Source organism: Tauraco erythrolophus, chromosome 10, assembly GCF_009769465.1.
Source record: "Tauraco erythrolophus isolate bTauEry1 chromosome 10, bTauEry1.pri, whole genome shotgun sequence".
Classification (NCBI taxonomy): Eukaryota; Metazoa; Chordata; class Aves; order Musophagiformes; family Musophagidae; genus Tauraco; species Tauraco erythrolophus.
In genome coordinates this window covers 35,090,939-35,108,093 of record NC_141474.1, presented here as the reverse complement: position 1 = coordinate 35,108,093, position 17,155 = coordinate 35,090,939, and positions in this window count along the sequence as shown.

The following is a 17,155-nucleotide window of genomic DNA, read 5'->3' as shown; positions in this document are numbered from 1 at the left end:
GTCCCTGCCCATGGCAGGGGGGTTGGAACTGGATGATCTTTGAGGTCCCTTCCAACCCAAACCATTCCATGATTCTACGCTCTAGAGCAGAGTTTTATCTTGTACTTTTACTACAGATACCCAGAGAGGGACTTTTCCTAACTCTGAAACAGTCGCTCAGAAGAACAGCAACCACTTCACAGCTGAGGAGGAACCACTCACCCACGCTCGTCGCTTCAGCGGAAAGGCGCGGTAGCGAGCTCCATGCTAATGGCAGCTCCGACACGCACCGTCTGAGCGCTAACGACCCCCTCCCGCTGCCGCCGGTGCGCCGACGTTCTCCAGCTCATGGTCCCTTCTCAGTGCCTGCAGGGCCCCGGTGACCAGCGTTGGCACACACCATGCTTCCGCAGCGGCCATGTTTGGGTCCCTGCCTTGGCTCTTGGCCAAGCTGCAGGTCCGGAACCACCGGCCGGCTCGATGCCGGGCCAGCCGGGTGCCGTAGCTCCAGACACCCTTGGTTGCTCGCTTCACCTCGGACAGCACTTTTCTTTCTCCTCCTGAGCGTGTGTTTTAGAAACGGATTATGTGCCGTTTTCCCACAAGATTTATCCACAACCTCTACCTCTTCTAGGCAAGAAGAAATGGCTTCACTTTGCCTGCATTAGTCTGATGTGGGTATTAATCTCTGGAAGTATCCACGGAGTCTATCACCTCAGGTATCTGCCGTTAATATCCGGAGCATTGAATCGTAAGCGGCTAAAATCAAAACACACTGAAAATAATCCTTTTCTCTCCGAGCTCAGAACTTTGTAAGGCATTGTGTGTCATGCCTTTGAGGAGGAATTTTTGGTTTCTTACAGGTCTCCAATTTTCAGATTTGTATCTTCTGACTTCTGTGAGAATCGAGCTTAAAATATAAAGATTTCTTAAAGGGAGGATTTTTTTTTTTTTTTTAACTAAGACCCAAAGAATAATATCTACAGTTTCTTGGGGATAAATGACCTTCAACCTAAATAATTCGTCAGGCTGCGTTTGAAGAACATGCAAATGTTTTCCAGAAAACTATTCTTATGGATAACTGCCACCCCTGGCAGAAGTCTTCGGGTTTTGCTGAAACACATTCATATTTCATTGCTACAGATGCCCAGGCAGCTGTGCAGAAATCCATCAGTGGTTGAGGCCGTTGAAAAATAACTGACAATCAGTCTGCTGGGAAAATAAAATAAAAAGAGCTAATCCCAGAATAAAGGATATGCAAATGACTTTCATTTTAATGAAAAAATACAGCTAAAATGAAACAACAAAGACGTAATACAGAGCAAAGAAAATTAATAAACGTTCTGAGACATCATTTCAGAAGTCCAAAGCAGTGGATTTAGCCTAGAGAATGGAATTACGACTGATGATTTGCTCTTCAGAGATGTTTTATCTGGTGAGATAAGGAGTTCTGCCTCAGCATGACGAGACAGAAGTATTCGTTCCCCAGCAGTCATCCAGGTTGGCCACTGGTATTGCTTTAGCCAAGAGGACAAGTTCCAAACTTTCCCTCTTCAGGTGCAACGATATTCATGAGTGTCCAAGTGGAAAGAGAGGTTGGATTTAAAAGAGTATGTAAGTCCCAAAGATCCAAGTTGCACTAATCTGCTGGTGTATGAGTTGATCACTGATTGGGAATTTTCGTGTTGGAAGTTTGTTCATCACAATTCTGGCTTGATTTGCTTAAAACAGTCTAAGCAGGAATCTTACCCGATCAGTTCCCCCAACTGTGTGTCTCTCCTGGATGGAACGAGAACCTCAGGAGCGCTGGGCTGGGCAGGGACCTCTGGAGATTGCCTGGGCCAACCCCTGCTCAGGCTGCCCAGGACAGCCTCCAGTCGAGCTCCAGTATCTCCAACGATGGAGACCCTGCAGCTGACTTGGGCAACCCTTTCCAGTGCCTGATTGCCCTCATGGTAAAAATATTTTTTCTAAAGTTTACATCTCACATTTAAGCCACACACACAGAGCCATGCAACCAAAAAATGCTTTGTATGATGAGAAATACAGATTTTTCTTCATGTATTTCTCATTCTTGTATTTGAATGCCCTCAGTTTATCATAGATTTCAATGTATTGTTTAAAAATAGATTCATTATTCATTTTAACTACTTTCAACACATCCTGGGACTTTTTTTAATCAATTACTAAACCACTTTCACTGTACAATTGAAATTTACTTGTATTTGAAGCTCACCCATAATACAGCCAACATACAGCAGATTGTTGCCAGCAGCTTCTACAAAGAAAATGTTTTTCTACTGTTGTTTTTGAGGTAGGACTGAGAATAATAAATTTGCCAGGTTTTAAAAAACTAAGTCCTGGCTGTGAAGGCAGCAGTTACGTGCAGCGACGCACGCACACATCCACACGCACACGACTAAAACTCGTACTGCGCAGCTTTTCAGACAAACAGTTCATAAACTTGACAATTTATTTATCAACTTCCACCCTTTCCCTTACGCTTAGGACCTTCTGGAAACAACATTCATTTTCATTTTTTATTAATTTCTAGGCGACATAATGTTTCCCAAAGTTAACACTAGCAGCAGCAACCGCAAATGATGATGCATCGTCAAAGATCAAACCCAAGTGATTTTAGTACGTGGAATATATTTTCCCGTTCTCGGCCGTGACTCAGCCCATCACCATCTTGACCACCATCAGGCAGCTAATGGATTAGCAACGTGGTAACAGCCAGTTACTGGAACATCAATATTTTCATGTTTCGAAATATCAGAGGTCACAGAGAAATAGATGTGATTTTAAATCAAGGCTTTGATCGTTATCTCGTTTGAAAGAGTAATTAATTACTCGTATGTATTAGTATGCATAATAATCGCTAATTATGGTGTATCTATCTGTAAAACTTCTGTTATATCAAGCCAGTTCACTTTAACCACACAGCACTTTGCTATTGCAATCAAAAAAAACCCAAAACTGGTCTTTATGAGCAATTGTAGATAATACCGTGGTACGTATTTATTGCTTGCACAGCAGCTACTGTATCATCTTCTGTATTTTCTTCTCAGTAAGATAAATATTGCTGGGAGTTCTGCTCCAGCCGTACGAGAATTCTTTCTGAGATCCCCTCCATTTGCATGATGTCTCACATCTGACAGCCCACAATGAATAACAGGAATTTCTTCGGCGTAAACAACAGGAAGCCCCTGGCAATTATTGCTGTCTTTATTGATACACTCCAGATCGTTTCCTCAAACACGCCAGAAAATACAAAGCTTTTTGTGGGGGATAAGAAGAACATATTTTCATTAGTGATGAAAAATGACTGTAATACAATAGGAATGTAAGTCAGCCTACAAAAACATACCTAAATAATAGGTAACTTTATCCATAAATCACCGTTGTGCTCTTTGCCCACATTAGTATACTGAGCCACCGTACCCCAGGTTTACCACAGAAAAACCTATATGGGATAAAATAAGTTTATACAGCAAAATACATTAAAGAAAAAAAAAGTACGGAGCAAAAAAGGCTGAGCATGTAGGATATTCCTACCTGAAATTATTTTACTTAGACTAGAGTTATTCTGAAAATGCTTTTGAAGCTTATCTTTTCATTTCAATGGCATTGAAGCCATTTGTGTATGAAGTTTGTAGAAAAATCTGTGACAATTTGACTTTTAAAGTGCCAGTTATGGTTGTTTGAGATCAAGTGTGCAGGGTTTGATCTTAAGAAGCAGATGGTTTGGGGAAATACAACAACTTTTATCAAAGGTGGGTCAGAGTCGGGTCTGAAGTTCCTCCCAAATGCAAATAGTCAAAGTATTTCGCTGTCGTTCCCAGTTCTTTGTCTCACTCGAGCAGATCTTCCATCTTCCCTCAGCCATTTCAGACCTTCTCAGTGAACCTCTGCCCCGTGTTTTAGCAGGAGTTGTCTTCTGCCTTGGTTCTTCTGAAACTCCCAGTCCTCCGAAACGCTCCCACGGAGCCCACTGCCTTTGTTAGTGTCACTGTGAAAATCAGCAGCTCTTCCCAGAGTCTCAGCAGCAGCACGGTCACCTCCAGAAGGCTCAAGTCCTCCTTTAGACCACTGACCTGAGGTTAAAATTCCTCTGTAAACCCCACCTAACTACGTCTTTCTCTGCCTTCATTTCAGCCTGTCAGGCCCTGCCAGAAGACCCTTTTTTGCACACAATACTCATGGGACCTTTATAATAAAATGTATTCGTGACCATTTCTATGAAGCACCTGTTGCACGTAGCCATTAATGGCCTCTTCAGAAAAAATCTGTTCTGAGACCATCTCACCCAGGATACCAGCAGGTACCATCTTCCCAGGCAGAGTCTGGGACGTGGCACTGCGTCCCCGATCCTCAGTCTGATCAAGCAGCTCAGTGCGTTCCAACCACGGCAGAGCGTTGGCGCGAGAGCACACCAGATTTTCCCTTTAAGCTTTGTAGTTAGCTTCTGTTGACTTTACTCTGAGAACAGGGTTCAATCAACTGTATCACTGGTTCTTCATAAGCATGGCTGATGGACTGGTTCACCCTTTGTTTTACTCATCTGACAAATAAATGAAATGAGGACAGCCACTGTAATGAGAGATGGAGAATTATCCTATAGGACCAACAGAAGATGTTGGGTAAGATTGACCGTCTTATGTGGAATCAACCGCCAGTTGTTTGTTTATGAAATCTCAGCCGTTACAAAAGGAGAGGAAGATGGGGTCAGCGTGGAAGGTTCTGGTAGAAGTCAAGACGTCCGTTGATTTCATTGGTAATTGAATCTGATCTGTAAAGCATAAATTGATCTAGATGTTGGAAGTATAAATGTCAAGATCCCTACAAAGGGTAACCAATGAAAGATAAGATGGGAACTGGGGGTGTTGTAAAGGCATTATGGGGAGAAAAAAAAAGAAATACTGGGCATTGCCTTCCAATAAACTATACAGAGGGAAGCGATGAGGTACTCGGCTCGCACGGAGACATGGCAGCAGTCCTCCTTGAAATGAAGTGCTGCTGTTGAAGCATAAGGAGCTACAGGAGCCAGCGGGAAAAAAGAGAAGGGGAAATGGAAACAAAGGAGGAACAAGCCAAAAGAAAAAGCATAATTGCTATCAAGAATTTTACATAGGGAATGAAACACGAAGAACTGCACAGGACAAGTTTTTTTGTTCTGAATGTACTCAGATGAAACCTAAAATTATTCAAATATTTACATTTTTATCAATGGCTTTAATCCATTTTGCCATTTAATTGTGCAAAGCCATCTTCCACAACAAGAGTATCCGTACTTCTTAAAACAAATTGTGGTTTAAATTAAAAAACAACTCAACATCTCATAAAAAGCTACAGATGGAGTTTTTATATACAGTTGTTTACTCAGTAGATAGAATATTGAATCCTTCACCCATTAAATGTATCCTCACCACAGATTTGCTGCACCTGCTATTTTACATCTCAGTGTATCCGGTACTGAATATTTATGGTCCATCCCCAAGGAAGTGCAGGCAGGGCTGGAGGGGACCGTCACAGCACGGCAATGGCACCTGCTGGAAGTGGTCACCAGCGCCCAGCCTCGACCACATCCCTTCCAGCAGAAACAACGGCATCCCACCGCACGTGCACAAGGCATAACAGACATAGGAAGACATTTTTTACGATGAGGATGGTGAAACAGGTTGCCCAGAGAGGTGGTAGATGCCCCTTCCCTGGACACATTCAAGGACAGGTTGGACTGGGCTCTGAACAACCTGATCTGGTTGAAGATGTCCCTGCTCATGGGAGGGACCTTCAAAGGTCCCTTCCAACCCAAACCATTCCGTGATTCTGTGACATACAGCCAGACTACTGCAGGTACTTACAATCATTTTAACAGGTCTTTCTTTATTTGCATGCTGAGTAACTAAAGACACTTTGACGTTGTACCAAGGAGACACAAGGTCCTCCCACAGAACCACTCAAACACAGCTTTCACCTGATCTTCCCAGGCTGGAAGCTGGGGACAGTAATGCAAACCTGCAATGTCCCTGAGCTTGAATAGCTTAAAGACTCTTGTTTGCAGTAGACGGGGACTTCTCATGCCCATGTAGACATCAGTTGGCAAAGATCTGTCCCTTTGGGAAGCTGCTGAAGTGACTGCCCTCAGCTGGCTGAGTCCATGGGGATGGGATCAGACAAAATGCATCCGTACGTTCACCCTTGTCCCTCACGATGGTGGGATCAAGACGTGACTCCTGGACTCACACTTTGCCCTCACTGTGAGCCACTGTGTCTTTTTGCTTATTGTAAAAGAACAACAGTGGCATTTTCATAGTTGTTTGCCCAAAGACAATCCCAAGTAGCAAGCAAAGATGATTCATAGTTCTTATGCCTGGCAGTCTGCAGCGTCTTGGGCACCAGAGTCCTTTGTAGCCACCAAACCAGCCCACATTTGTGAGAGGGACCATTTTTCTTGTTTTTCTCATGCAGACCAAGCTGCAGTAACAACCTGGCTTTGCTCCGAGAAGCGTGTTGGCATCAGCAGGGTCTGCCAGTCAAGACCAGTATTCTGAGACTCCTGCTCCACAGGAACGACTTGCAGAATTGTTTTTCATCAATTAAAACAATTCAGAATTAAAAAATAAAAGAGGTTTAGAAAACCCCAAAGAGTTGAAAGAACAGCTTAAAAAAGGAAACTGTCGAGATCAGTCACAGCTGAGAAGGAAACGGTCAAGTGCAGAGCAGAGCAGAAGAGGCAGTGGCAATGGGAGCGCCTATCTACGTAGGAATCCTTGAAAAATTCAAAACTGGGTAACCTTTCCCAGTGTCAGTGGACTTCATCATTTCACTCAGGTGGCTTTAACCTTAACAAAGAAAAAAAAACCCTATTTTACCTCAGAAGTAAATCAGATTTTCAAAGCCATATGGATGTTTTATTTTTGCCTTGAGCGCGTTGCCATGCAACTTAGAGAGGCATCAGCTCCCTCGCAACGCTTGCCGTGAAACTTGCAGCCACTTCACTTCACTGTGTTACCTGACTGAGTTTTGGATGACCTCATATCCATCTGCCTATGTTCTGTTTAGTTCTCTACTCCCAAACAAGCAAATCACAACATCTCGACCTTTCCTTTGTAGCCACTTCTCCTCGGCAGGGCCATTGAAGACAGTGGAGTCAGACTAGTACTTACAGTGGCTACTGTATCTCAAGAGTACTCGAGTCCTACTTTATTGACATTACAACACCCTGCCACATAAACCAAAGAGACCCACAGGGCTTTTGGGTATAAAAACTGGTTTTCTGAGATATTTGGATCCAACAAACACAGAATAAAGACCCAATAACTAAAAAACATACATGACAGTATGTACTACGTAGGAAAAAAGATAACCAATGAAACAGATTAGCAGGAGATGTGTCATTCTCCATCCTCAGAGGCTTGTAAGTCAAAACCAGGTATCTTTTTACAAACAACTGCACCCCTGAAGAAAGATTGGATATTCAGATTTGATATTAGGAAAAAAATTTTTACCATGAGAGTGGTAGAACACTGGAACAGGTTGCCCAGAGAGGTGGTGGATGCTCCATCCCTGGAGACGTTCAAGGCCAGGTTGGACGAGGCCCTGAGCAACCTGATCTAGTTGGAGATATCCCTGTTCCTTGCAGGGGGTTGGACTAGATGACCTTTGAAGGTCCCTTCCAGCCCTAACCATTCTATGATTCTATGAAAGTGTTCAGGCGGGATGCAGAAATCTGTGGATGTCCGTCTGAACTCTGGGTCAGGACTAGGGCTGGAGAACGGAGCGGCAGAGCAAAGGGACTGAACGGTCATTCATAAAATCAAATTATCTGCAGCACCCAGGCAAAGACAGGCTCTTACAGTTTACATGAGAAAAATATTTGCAGGAAAAATATTCTTAAAAGTTAAAAATATAGGAGAAAAGGGAAGCTGATTCTCCGGTAAAGCCTCTCTGCAATGATCTGGGATCAAAGGGCACGTTGAGCCCTGCTGCTCATTGCTGTTACGGCCCCGAAAGGGATCTGTACCGCGTCATTCAGCAGCTGGGAAGAGAAAGACGTAAGTCGTTACCAGTTTGTTAATTGGGGCTTTAAACGGACAGGTTCAGGCAGGGGATGTTTTGTTTCGTCAAGGACTCACTGGGGGCCTGCTATGACCACGTACGGTTTGTGGTCCCATGCAGAATACTAATTCTTCTGCATAAGCCAACCTATGGAAACAGGTACAACCAACACTTGGTTCTCCCCCCAAAGTTTAAGGGGCAGAGGGGCAGCTGTAGTTCTGCTGAAGGCAGAAAGCAGCTCTGTAGTATGGCAACCACCCCACTGTCCTACCAAGACTCGAGCAATTGCAGTAATTGAGGAGAAACTTTGAATTTGGGAGTAAAAGGGGTGGCAAAAGAAGGTGCATGAAGGAAAAAGTATCATTGCATTGCAGCGCAGGGATCTACCAAAATTAATAGCAGGTTTTTGCTCACGTATCTGATGCCTTGGCTTTCTTACCATAGGGACATGGTATGAGATGCAGAACAAACTACTCCACAGTGAAAGCCAATGGAGGCTCAGGACTTCACTGCTGGAGATGGTGTCTGGGGTAGGGGAAGGCGCAGAGAACAGCTGGGGGAGCTAAAGGCAATCTACCCCATGTGCTGGACTGAAATCATAGAATGGTCTGGGTTGGAAGGGACCTCAAAGATCATCCAGTTCCAACCCCCCTGCCATGGGCAGGGACACCTTTCACTATACCAGGTTGCTCAAAGCCCCATCCAACCTGGCCTTGAACACTTCCAGGGATGGGGCAGCCACAACTTCTCTGGGCAACCTGTTTCAGTGCCTCACCACCCTCAGAGGGAAGAATTTCTCCCTTAGATCTGATCAAAATCTCCCCTCTTTCAGTTTAAAGCCATTGCCCCTTGTCCAAATACAGAGGAATGACTAAAACAAGCTCAGGAAATGGCACTGCCAGGCGAGTGCAGAGCAGCAGCCCATTGCAAACCAGACCACAGCTGGAAACCTGCGCTACTGCGGTGCGCTGGCGCGGTCTGAGACCAGGCTTTGGGGAGAGATCTCAAAGCCATGCAGCCCAGCGGCTTCTGTTTCCAGGCCACACAATCACTGGTGGAAGTAAGGGAGATCCCCCTCTTCCAGGTTACTTTCGGGGGACAAAGGAGGCATAACCGAAGGCAACAAACATGCCGTGCCTCAGCTCTTGGCACCGCCACCGCTCATGCTTTGCTTCTGGGCTTTGTCTGAGCACCTTTCCACAGTAGATCTGGGGAGCACTGCTGGGTTTTCTGCTTCAGTTGCACCTTGGAAGAGCAAGGTGCTATAACCAAATACTCCTGAGCGACTGAAAACATGTCATGGATACACAGAGTGTGTCATTTGTAACGACGATGACTCGGTGATGATGCAGGGCTGCTTTCTGAGGGGAGAGAAGTCGTGGCTCACACCGATACTACCGCTTCTGCCTTTGCCCAGGGACGGCGGCACCCGGGCAACGCCACCTCCTGCAGCCTGCAGCTGTTACTTCTTCCTCCTCTAATTCAGTATCCTTCTAATAGAAGACAAAATTCAGACTCAGAGCTCTCTCTACAACGTCTGTGTGGGAGCGACATCACAGAGGGGTTTTAGGGGTGGTGGGCAGCCAAGTGAAGGCTGCACACAAGCGTGGTGCACCACGGAAAGGACGCGCGTACCAGAGAGTAAACCTCCGGGTTGTCATTTGTTATAAATTCTAATGAAAATACAGAGAGGAATTCTTATTTTTCCCTCTGAGCACATGTAGAATTTTAACACGAGCGTTTTATTAAAAAGCTGCCTGAGTTATGAATCATTCATCGCAAACGAGTGGCTCCCACACGTTGGCACAATGACCCGTGCTGAGCGTATTCGCTGGCAGCAATTAAAGCGGTTCCTAACGAACCCGCACAGGCTATTCTGAAGGCACCGAAGAAGCAAAACCAGGTGCATTTTTAGAATTCAAAAAAAAAGTTATATATTTCTATCAGGATCTCACTGGTTTTTGTTGTTTTTTTCCCTTTTTTGAATAATGAATGAAGTTGTTTTAACGTAGCGTTAATGCCGGGAGTGCTGGGTGAAGAAATTCAATTGAAAGCCTGTCACAGGGCTCCCTTGGTTCCCTGACAAGACTTGTCATGTTCCTGTGACACCTGATGTGCAGAGCACCAACTGATAAATAGCCCAAAGATGAAATTGTCAGTCTCCATTACCTCGCACCAGCAATTACCTGGTGTGGTGGCCCAGGGTGCCGGGCTGGAGATCCGCAGGTCCTCTGATGGAGAGGTGGGAGCGGGTGGGTGAAGCATCTCCCGGCCCAAGGGAGCAGCGGAGCAACTTCACAGCCTGGTGCAGAGGGACTCTTCAAAGGTTTGTTGGTAACGACGATGCTGGGGATCCTTCTTCTTGCTGTGCTTGCAGCAGAGGAAGAGCCAGAGACAACTACGAGCATGCAGAGTGAAAACTGGTGAAGGAAAGAGGGGAGATAAGAGAGCACAGGGACAGCTTGAGCTTTGAGGGGGGAAAAAAATGCATGTGCTTGCAGAAATTAGCCCCAAAGTTTTAAGTTGGATACCTCCTGGGAGGTAATTTCAATGGAAAAGTTTCCAGCTGTAAATGAATTTTGTATTACTCAGAACCAAGATGATGGCACTACCCCAGTTTGCCACCTTCACTCCCCATGACACCAAGGGAACACGCGAGACCCCCGTGCTACTGGGAATTACTTTCATGGTGTCCCTTGGAATTTTCTCATTTCTGGCTACTTCGGGGAGACTCTGGGACTGGCTGTGCTATAACCATAGCAACGCAGAGATTTTGCACGGCACTCAAAATTTCTGTCGTTAGCAAAAAAGCACAGTTGCTAACACAATAAGGACAAAATCCGTTTCTACTCACACTAAATGAAGCCGGGTGTGTTGAACCAGTTTGGTGTGGGCCGAGGCTGGGTTTGGAGGTGCAGGAGCAAGGAGAGGCTGGGCAGGATTGTTGCCAGCCTGGGAGCTTTGGGGTGAACACATTGAGGTTTTGGCAGCGGCTGCAAGGCTGGTTTGGTGGTCTGCGGAGAGAAGGACCCCCAGGAGGGACTGGTGGGGTTTTATTTTGTCTGGTGGGAAGGGGATGTACTGGGCTCTGCTGTGGGGTTTGGGCTGAAGTTAGACAAAGCCATGGCTGGTCTGATCCCATAGACTCGCTTCAGGCAGGGGACCTCCAGAAATCCCTCTGCGGGCATAGATGAACACACACCTCTGCTTCCCCCAGGGTCGGGCTGTCCGCTCGCCAGGAGCTCGCTTTGAATTCAGGATCTGATCCAAACTCATGGAAAAGTGTGACTAACAAATCTCAGAAAGTTTTTTGGGGAAAAAAAAGGTCTGTCTTGTGGAGGTGCGGAACACTTACCTGTGGAGATGTCAGCCCACGGAAGCCTCTCCAGCTTCTGGCCAGGAGACCCAGCATCTCTCTGGAGTGGACTCGGAGTCTGGATTCACTTGGTTTGGTGTGGCACGTTGGTTTGAAGCACGATGTGTACTGAAATTGCCCTTTGAACTCCCTAGTCTATTTATAAGTGCAATTTAATGAAAAACAAAGTTTACTCAAGAGTTTTCTTCTACAATAGAAGAAAGAAGAGGGAAAAAAATAATTTTTCTGCTTTGTGACCATTCATTTCTCTGTAAATAGGGCACTTGACACAACGACTTTGCGTGTCTGATGTTACTGTAATTGAATGCTCTGGAAAAGGAGAGAGTGTCTTCACTGAAATGTGCAAATCTGTAGCAGAATTGGCTGTAAAAAAATGAGGATACAAAATTGCTTTTGCATTCTGGCTGGTAAGCAGCAATGTATGAGAATTCCCAAATTCTCTGGCAGCGAAGGAACACTCCTGGTTCTCCTTGGACATCCTGAGAACCAGGTGGCACAGATGGGCCGCAGAAACAACACAGCAAACCCTGGAGGACCCTCCTCACTCTTCACTCTTTGGGTTTGTTCAGTTCCTTACCTGAACCAAATTATTATTTTTCTTCAAAACAGAATTTGGAGAAGCAGAGGAATATTTCATTTCAGTAAGATGCAAAAAGCAAAGCAACAGAAATGATCTACAGGTGGAAGGACACCCTTCGGAAACTGGAGGAGAAATCAACCTAATTTTGACTTCAGAGTCCTAAATGGGGACAATTCAATGCCCATTAACAAAAATACTGCTCAAAATAGTAATATTGTAGACAAAATGAGGACAAAAACTTTCAGGTTCAGTTTCTTTTGGAATTGTTCCTTACCCTTTAAATGTACTACTGGCATATTTCCATCAACTGGGATACGTGTGAATGGACAATATCACTTGTTTTTTAGGGACAGGTTCCCAAAGTAAGTGATTTTTTGCCAAATACATTTTATTTACTTGTACGCAGGAGAAAATAATGATTAAAACTGACTGCTTATGAAGGGGTTAATTATTTCAGAGACCGAGTTGCACTTTCGTCTACTTAGCATCAAATTCCTAGCAGTAAACGCGGATCCACTAAGTTTTCCACGTGGTGCTTTGGATTCGAACAGGGGCAGAGTGTGCGAAAAAGCCAAGGAAAGATTTTTGACGACGCAAAGAAACATCTGCACAAAGAGCTGGAAACTCGTGAAGCCCCTTGGGCACCCCAAGCGGGCACTCCAGCAGCAGCGAGGTGCCCAGGTGCCACGGAGACGGGTGTTTCTCGAGAGGCTGAGCGGAGGAAACGGGACGGATCCTCCTGGTGCCCGCTAATTAGCGGCGACACCGCGCAGCGTAAGGAGAGCAGGGCAGGACGAGCACGGGAAAGGTCAATCACGTCTTGTTTTGCTTGACAACGACTCCTTAAATGATGAACCCTGTCCAACCTGGCTTTTAAAAAATGTATATTAGAGCTTCCTTTTACGTGTCTCACCTTTATTCCTGCTGCACTTGCCCATTAAATGCTTTTGCTCCAACAAATTTGTATTCAAAATAAGCTTTTTTGAACCACAGTAATTACAGCTGTCAGTTGGGGCATTATTTATTCTGCATCTCACCCACACGGTGTTCAAATATCCCTTTTGAAAATTATAAACATTGGCTTATTTATGTATGTTTTTCTTGAATACATCACCTCCCTTTAAAGAGCAGGTTTTAAAGAGTATGTCTTCTGCTTTTCCTGCTGGGAGTCTTATTATTCCTTCGGCGACACGGGAGCAGAGAGCCGCCACCGGCGCAGAGCCCATCAAACATCACGCTTCTCCGACATCACACGCGTGTCATCATTACCACCAGTCCCCCGCTCACCTGCGCCCATCAGGTCTGAGCACTGGAAATGCCTTTTGTGTTTTCCAGAGGCGCTGAGCTGCCGGAGGAAGGAGCCTCGGTGTCCTCCCATAATGATCTGCAGAGATCGTGGTGCACCAGCAGCTTGCTGAAAAAGAACAAATGACAAGTCTCCGGGTTTTTTGTTGTCTGACAGACTCCTCTGGCTCCAGAGAAGAATCCTTCCATCCTTTCCTGAAAGACGCCAAAGTGGGTCAGAAAAAGAGGGGAAGAGAAGAGAGAGAGAGAGAAATCCAGCATCCAGCAACGCAGAGCAGTTTCTGGGGTAACCATGGGGTAACCCACCTTCAGGAGAAGCTGCCGCTGTCCTGCAGAAAGCAGAGGGGAGCGCAGCAGGACCAGCTTGGTGGTGGGCTTTTAGGTGCATTGACTAAAGATTTCCAAAATTAACTCCAAATTTATAAGCAAATACGCAAAATATGTTCTATGAAACATGTGAGAACTTTTGCAATTGCTCCAAAGCCTAAAATCATAGGGTGGAGCATGGATATGCTGTCCATCCGACCATGTCAAATCCTTAAGGTCTCGGGCTGCCACGCTGCTCCCTGAAGGCAAGCAAAGCAACCCTCCAAAACCAAAGGCAAATTGAGCAACTTGTCCTCCTGAGTCCAGATCTTGCCACCATCAGTTAGTTCTTCAGAGAAAGCCGGGAGAAGCAGCAGCCTTGAATCCTCCTGCCAAGGGGGCAAAAAAGAGGTGACTCCAGAGGTGCCTAAGGGGAACCCTGAGCGTCGCGCTGATGCAGCACGATGGAGTGAAAACAATGATCCTGTCGCCTTTCAAATTCCTGGGATAAGCCAGCGTGTGTGATGCTCAGCAACTCTCGTACCACAGACACAGCTTCCCCTCACCAGTAAGTCCTCTGATAAACCAAATAACCCTCCCCATACGTTTACCAAGCTCCATCTTAACTTGTTTAGAACCTTCTTCCCCGATTTTGTTTGGAAAACCATCACAGACCCTCATTCTTGGCTGACTAGACTCTGTTTTCTAATTTCTATCTAAACGTATTCATGATCAGTTAATAACTCTTTGATCCTGCCATTTATCCTCCAACTCAGAGAATCCTCATCCTTCCTTGACACTCACCACCTCTGAAAGTATCTCACCGCCCCTCTCCACCTGTCCTTGGCCAGGGCCTGGCAAATGGGGTTCTTCCAAACTGGCTCCTTTTAAAAAGAAAATCTTGGGGAAAACATAGAATCACAGAATCATAGAATAGTTTGGGTTGGAAGGGACCTCAAAGATCATCCAAATTGATTGGTACATATCCATTTTAAACTTAAAGACCATTTACCATAGCTGCTCTTAGAAAACCCCTCTATATCCCTGGATTATGTCAGCTAGGACATCTACCCATCAGATCGAGCTAGCCACAGAGGGTCTGGTTGCTGCGTGAAAAAGTAATTCTTCCAACGCCATGGAGATACAGTGTCAGTTCCTGGACAGTGCCACTTTTAGCTGTACCCTTCTGCGTACTCAGAAATACGTGATGCTTTGCTGGACAGATTACTTCTCCTAAATGACGAGAAAAATGCTACTTTATTTTGCATCTGCTTTGGAGATGAAGTTTAAAAATCTAAACCAGATCTCCCATGGCTCTGAAAGAAAATCCTGACCTGTATTGCAAATGTCAGCTAAATTGTGGGCAACTACATGTTTGGATTTTCCTGTCAAAAGAGTGAAGTGTATCATGAGTCCTTATTTATTTCTGAGAAGGAGCCCTAGAACAGAAACAACTGTCTGACAGGTGGAATTTGCTGGAGAAAATCATGCATCTATATGGCAGCTGTGACTGCAGGAAAGGCTGTTGTCAGCAGCAGTGGGAGCCCGGTGAGAGAACGAATAGTCATTGTTTGGGGGTAAAAACACAGTGATGGAACATAGAATCACAGAACCAGAGAGTGGTTTGGGTTGGAAGGGACCTCAAAGATCATCCAGTTCCAACCCCCCTGCCATGGGCAGGGACACCCTCCGCTACACCAGGTTGCCCAAAGCCCCATCCAACCTGGCCTTGAACACTTCCAGGGATGGGGCAGCCACAGCTTCTCTGGGCAACCTGTGCCAGTGCCTCACCACCCTCAGAGGGAAGAATTTCTTCCTTAGATCCCATCGAAATCTCCCCTCTTCCAGTTTAAATCCATTGCCCCGTGTCCTATCACTACACACCCTTGTCCAAAGCCCCTCTCCAGCTTTCTTGTAGGCCCTTTAGGTACTGGGAGGCTGCTGGAAGGTCTCCCCAGAGCCTTCTCTTCCCCAGGCTGAACAGCCCCAACTCTCTCAGCCTGTCTCCATAGCAGAGGTGCTCCAGCCCTCGGATCATCTCCGTGGCCTCCTTTGGACCCGCTCCAGCAGCTCCATGTCCTTCTTGTGTTGAGGCCCCCAGAGCTGAATGTAGCACTGCAGGGGGGGTCTCACGAGACCTGGACCAGGTTGCCCAGAGGAGTTGTGGCTGCCCCATCCGTGGAAGTGTTCAAGGCCAGGTTGGATGGGGCTTTGAGCAACCTGGTGTAGTGGAGGGTGTCCCCGCCCATGGCAGGGGGATTGGAACTGAATGATTTCTGAGGTCCCTTCCAACCCAAACCGTTCTGAGATTCTGTGATTCTGTAAGTAGAGCCTCTCCCAGGCAAAACCAGGGGCACAGCTGGGCAGTGTCTATTTTGCTGGAAGAGGCAGGTGACAGTGGAAAACTCCTGCTTGTCGGAGGTCTGAACGGAGACACACCAGATCCCTTGGTGCACTGGCCAGCTTTATGCTCTGTACCATGTGCAACTCAGAAATAATCCTGCATCCAATTCCAGTGCCAATCAAGCATGGTGACAGGGATATTTCTCTCCCCCTTTTTAAACAGTTATATCAATACACTGATATTTAAAACATCTCCCCTGAATTCCGTAAAAAAGCAGGTTTTTAAACTGCAATAACAACACCTGGAAAAATACGTGTGACTGAAGTGCCACCTGCTGTCCCGACTAAAATACCACAGGACGCAGCAGCGGATCCTTCCAGGCACTCTGGGCCGCTACCGGCTTCTCCAGCTTTTTTCGAATTCTGTTTTCTTTCCTTCATTTCAAAGGTCCGTGCTGACAAAGCCACCAGAAGAAGATGCGTTGCCACCTGCTACAGCGTCAGACTCCGATATCGCATTTGAGCTGAGGCGGATTGTTCAGCGCCACGACGGAAGGTCGAGCTGCTGCACCAGGTTTTGGTTTTGCAGGGCTGGCTGTGCAGCACCACTTTGGGAACGGGCTGTGCCACAAACACCAGTGGCTGGGGTGCCACAAACACCAGTGGCTGGGGTCCCACTGGTGACCTTTGTGGCAGCCGCCCCGCTGCCACCTCCTTTCCATCTGGTGCCTTCCCTTTGCTCTTCTAATTCTGGAACAGAGCAAACCAGACCTTTCACAGCCCTTTTTCAAAATTCCAGCACAGCCCTTCACCTAGGACCTTCTCCAGCTGCAGGAAAACGCAGGTTTGGTCCTTTCTGATTATTACGGACTTTTCCTAACTGGGAATCTGTACACAGCCCTCTGCGGCAGACAAACCAGGCACCCCAACGCATTTTTCCAGTGCGCTCACGCTGCTTTGCACTTTTACAAACAAATAGCAGTAACACTGTCATCTTGCCTCACGAACTGGAGAGCAGATGTGATAAAAACCAGTCCTGTAACCAGATCCCGGATGATTTTTCCACAGGATGCAGCTACAGCACAGAAGGGAATAAGAACTGCCAGGAAAGTAACGTTTGCTATAAATAAGCACACTGCACGTACTTAATTAGGCAACGCTGGTCAGCCCAAGCGCACGGATCTCGCCAGTCATTACCAGTCCAA